Source organism: Myotis lucifugus, unplaced genomic scaffold, assembly GCF_000147115.1.
Source record: "Myotis lucifugus unplaced genomic scaffold, Myoluc2.0 scaffold_1201, whole genome shotgun sequence".
Classification (NCBI taxonomy): Eukaryota; Metazoa; Chordata; class Mammalia; order Chiroptera; family Vespertilionidae; genus Myotis; species Myotis lucifugus.
Genome location: NW_005872249.1, coordinates 69,172 through 74,548, shown reverse-complemented (window position 1 = coordinate 74,548; position 5,377 = coordinate 69,172). Strand labels below are relative to the sequence as shown.

Here is a 5,377-nt window from a genome sequence, read left to right as displayed (position 1 = left end):
GGCTGGAGGGTCCAATGGGGTGACGCTGAGTCAAACTGTGTGAGCGGAGAGGAGTCGGGGTGGCATGGGGACCCCAATCCCGCCGGTTTGGGGTCAACAAGCCTCAGACACACCCTGCCCAGCGGGACCGCCGCCTCCAACACCTCCTGCTACTCGCCACCAAGCGCTGAAGCACCTGAGTCTGTGCACCCACAGAAGAGTTCAAAATGACCGCCACGAGGAGGAAGTCCCGCCCTAACCGGATGTGAGAGCACCAAAATGCTCCTTATCCGGATGACTCTGGCGCAGTGCTTTCTGGGTAATGTAGTTTTTGCAATGACTCAGGGGACGTCTCATCTCAGCCAATGACCTTGGTGAGTATTGTGTTGAGGCCCCACAAGAAGTGCTGGAGGACAGGACTGGAGGTCTGCTTAACTGGTTCATACTGATAGATCTCTGAGGGAAGGGGAAGGGCAGGTATGGAATAGATCCACCAAAGAATATGTATACAGGGGGAAATGAGAGACATCTGTAATACTATCAATAATAAAAATTACAGCCCTAACTGTTTTTGGCTCAGTGGATAGAGAAAGGCTTGCAGACTGAAAGGTCCCAGGTTCGTTTCAGGTCAAGGGCATGTGTGTTGGTTGGGGGCACATACCCAGGAGGGGTTGTGCAGGAGGCAACTGATCAATCGACGTTTGGAACTCTCTATCCCTTGACTTCCTCTCTCTAAAAAATCAATAAAATATATTTTAAAAAAATAATAAAAGTTATATATATTGAAAATTTTTTAAAATACTCTAGCCCAGCTGGTGTGTCTCATTGGTTGATCATTGACCTATGAACCAGAAGGCCATGGTTCTATCCATGGTCAGGGCACATAAATGGATTGCAGGCTCATTTCCCAGGGAGAATGGAGGTACAGGATGCAGCCTCCCAGTGATTCTCTCTCATCATTGATGTTTCTCTCTCTTCCTCCCCGTTCTTCCCTGAAACCAATTAAAATATTTTTTGAATGTATGATTTAAATCAGTTGTACTTAAATCAAATTTTAAGAAAGGTTTAAAACTTGGGGATCCCAATAATTTTACTGTGTTATTAGGAAAGTTCAGAAGCATATTTTTTGCTACTGTATCAATGTGTTGGGAATAAAATACAATGATGTGCTACTGAAATATCATATCATGTCCATTATCAGTGCTATCATTTTGGCATTTTAAAACTGACCATGATGAGAGTATTTAACCAGGAAATAGACAAATAATATAAACCTCCATATCATTTAATATATTACTTAATGCTTAGACTTAAATAAGAGCAGCTCTGAACGTTAACAATGCAGATTAAATGTATAAGCATATGGCATGAGTTGACTTCAGTTGTACATAGCATTAAAACTGAGTAAAACAATTTTCCTTCCCGGATTCAGAACCGATGATTCCATATGGCAAAGAGGCACTTGAGTCACTGAGGAATGAGGGGAATTTAAGCATATGTCTTACATCCTCACAGTCCTCTTTCAGTTAAAATAATAAATTTATTTAAACAATTTGAAAAGGATTACCAGCAGACATTTTAACAAAGCAGATAAAGACAGTGCAAAGAAATGTATGAAAAAATGTTCACCTTAAAAAATTCTTAGGTAGCCTCTCCTCCCCCTGCGGGCTCGGCGGAGCACTGTACTCACATCCGGGGCTGCGTTTTGCTTTAATGCGAAACGTAATTAACCCGGAAAAAAGAGCCGAGAGACAAGAGAGAAGGAGGGGACGGGGTGGGGGGACCAGAGCGAGAGGAGCCTGAGGCACCGAGAGTTTGGCGGCGAGATAAAGAAACCCCCGGAGAGCGCAGGCCCCGCGGGCCGGAGGGGCGCGTCGCACCCGGATGTAACCCCCGCACCCTGCCCGAGCCCGGCCCCTGCGCGGCGGCGGTGATGTGAGCAGAGCCCAGGAATGCCTTCTGTGGATCGGCAGAACCGAATCTGTGGGTTTCTGGACATCGAGGAGAATGAGGACAGTGGCAAGTTTCTGCGGAGGTACTTCATTCTGGACACCCAGGCCCACTACCTTCTCTGGGACATGGACAACCCCCAGAACCTGGCAATTGGGGCAGGAGCTGTTGGATCTTTGCAGCTGACCTACATCTCGAAGGTGAGCATAGCCACCCCAAAGCGGAAACCAAAGACTCCATTTGGCTTTGTCATCAATGCCCTCTCTCAGAGGTATTTTCTTCAAGCCAATGACCAGAAAGATCTGAAGGACTGGGTTGAAGCTCTGAACCAAGCCAGCAAAATCACTGTACCCAAAGTTGGGAACCTGCCTCTGAGACGGAAGTGCTCAAAAGCCTAGCAGCTCCCCCGGCCCTGGAGAAGAAGCCGCAGGTGGCCTACAAGACCGAGATCATCGGAGGGGCGGTGGTCCACACGCCCATCAACCAGAATGGTGGGGACGGGCAGGAAGGGGGTGAGCCAGGGTCCCACGCCATCCTTCGAAGGTCTCAGAGTTACATTCCCACGACGGGCTGCCGGGTACCCACTGGCCACCCCTTCATCAAGAGCGGCTACTGCGTGAAGCCAGGGAATGTGCGGAAGAGCTGGAAACGTCACTTCTTTGCCCTTGATGACTTCAGCACCTGCTACTTCAAGTGTGAGCAGGACCGAGAACCACTGCACACGATATTTCTCAAGGATGTCCTCAGGACCCATGAGTGTCTGGTCAAATCTGGGGATCTCTTAATGCGGGACAACCTGTTTGAAATCATCACAAGCTCCAGGACCTTCTATGTACAGGCGGACAGTCCAGGAGACATGCACAGCTGGATTAAAGAGATCAGGGCAGCTGTCCAGGCCCTCAAGTGCCACCCCAGAGAAATGTCCTTTTCTCGATCCATTTCTTTGACTCGCTCTGGAAGCTCCAGCCTGTCGGGTGGGCCCAACTCTGTCTTCTGCAGAGGACGGCCACCTGTGGAAGAGAAGAAAGCCCTCTGCAAAGCCCCCTCGGTGGCCTCCTCCTGGCAGCCCTGGACACCTGTCCCCCAGGCGGGGGAAAAGCTACATCCACCTGAAGAGACTCTTGAGGACTCTTTGTTCACGTCTCGACTTGGGGAGAGCAATACTTCCGGGGCATTGCCCAGCTCCTGGATAAGGCACCGATCGGAGCCCCAGCACCCCAAGGAGAAGCCATTTATGTTCAACCTTGAAGATGAGAACATACGGACTTCTGATGTGTGATGAGGCATAGCGCCCAGGGAGGGAGGGGCGGGGAGGACTCAAGCAAAGGAGGCCATGACTCTGTTTTTCTATCTGTTGGAGGATAGTCAGAGGCCTTTATGCCGCTCATATTCTTTTGGATGCTCTATGGGAGGGGCCCATCCAGCTGGCTTTTTAAAAAGAAATATCCATGTGGTGTGTTTAATTTGGGAAAATCACTAGGTTATGCTCAATGGAGATCAGGTTGCCTCTTGTTCTACTATTGAAAGGTCATCCTGATGAGAGAAGGTTGGAAGTCCAATTTCGTCCCTAACCAAGTTTTACTTCCTTGTCCTAGTTTTAGTTCCTTCCCTTTGTTTGCAGGACAGACACGGAATCTTAGGCCAGTCATCTGGCTTTATCCTATTCCTCTGTATTGGCTGAAGTTTGACTGTGAAGTAGAAGGGTGGAAACTAACCCACCTAAACAGAGAGAGGAGAGGTGGAGACCCAGGCTCCGCTTCCCTGGGATCCATTCTAAGGAGAGGTGTTAAAATCTGGGGGCTAATCCATCAGGGCAGATCCCCATAGAGAACGAAACAGGGACCTCTTGTAAGGAATGGGGAATGATTCATCCAATACATCAGTCAATTTTGGGAACGACTCTGTTCTCATGTAGATGTTCTTTGACCCCAAATACTGTCGGTGTGAGTGACAGACCTGCCCACCTGGTTTCCGGGTCCAGCCCCAAGGATGGGTTTATCAGTGTTAAATGTTATGACTGTTGAGAACAGAACAGACATTTCCCTTGATACGGTGTTAGGTGGAATGTGTGGGGAGTTGACACTTGTATGATAATTCACTGTGTGATAGATCAGATCTCTATTTTAGAGTCTTAGATTTGCTGTGAAGCAGATGCTGGGAAGAGATGGATTAGAGTTCATCCAGCTAAGTTTTCTTGATCCATATTTTCCAAACAGAAGGAAAGGTCTGTTTTAGCACAGACATTATCTTGAATCCTGCCTCACAGCTCGTTTTTCATGGTCCAACAGTAGTCTAAGTGTAAGTGCTATAATATTGTGTGCCCTGGCATATTTGCTTTCTTTTTATTGTTTGTGTTGTCCTTTGAAAGAAGCCTTATGTTCTTGCATGATCTGACCTTGTAATCTGATGAGGTGTTCTGTGTACTTAAGAGCAGAGAGATAGAAAGATAATCTTGATATTTATATTTTTAATAAAATAGAAACTGCATAGAAACACTGATTTAGAGGCTATGCATTGCTGACTAGAGATGTCCCAGGTAGAAAAGCATAGATTGCATTTCCCACCCAAATTTCAGGGTGTGCCTTCTTCCATTTGGCAAAAAAACAAAAAACAAAACAAAAAACTATTTCTGGGGTCCCTGGAAGGATTTGTCTATCCAACTTATATGGTGAACTGCTCAGGGTTCCCTAAAGGGAAAGACAAGGTAACTCATTTCTGTCTATAACTGTTATCAGCTAGGTCAGTTAATTATATCTTTAAATTATAAAATTAATGACTTGTGGAAGAGACTAAGAGAAGTATTTTTACCTAAGTAAATCCCTTTCCCTGCTTATGTCCACATCTAATGCAGAGGTGAAAAGATGTGATCAGAAAATCCTTAGGAACTTGAGGGAAATCTTACGTTTCTTTCAGGAGCCATTCTTTCCTTGAAGTCCATGTCATGTTGAGAACTATTCTTGACTGCACTGTGTTGGAGCTATACTTCACTTAAATTGCTTGGCATAGTGGTCCTGGTATAAAAAGAAAATCTACTACTGGGTCGGTCTCTCTCTCTCTCTCTCTCTCTCTCTCTCTCTCTCTCTTTCTCTCTCTCTCTCTCTCCAGACTCTGATACACTTTTGTCCTTAGAAACCCTTGGTTTGGGAATTATTTATTTGTGAGTGGTGGAGGTTACAACATACTTCAAGTAGCCTACTTCCAAAAGTCATTCCAAATTCTTAAAGCTCTTTGTCTCTGGTTTCATTTTTTAGTTTTCCTCAAGAAAATTATTTGGCTAATAAGTGCACAATAAGTCATACTGAATGAATGGAAATCATTTAGAGACTTTTGAGGTCTCTTTAAACATTCCCTAACTCATGGAAAGGTGCCACCTTTTGGTGTGTAAATTGTAAAAATCTGTGCATTTCTCTCTTTAAAATTAAACTCTGCTAGAATACTACTGCTACAT

The 5,377-nt window shown here is 45.7% G+C and overlaps 1 pseudogene; it reads left to right on the top strand.

Annotated features, from left to right (window-relative positions):
• The first annotated feature begins 1,648 nt into the window (after positions 1 to 1,648).
• Positions 1,649 to 4,381, top strand: LOC102429789 (annotated as a pseudogene).
• The last annotated feature ends 996 nt before the right edge of the window (positions 4,382 to 5,377 follow it).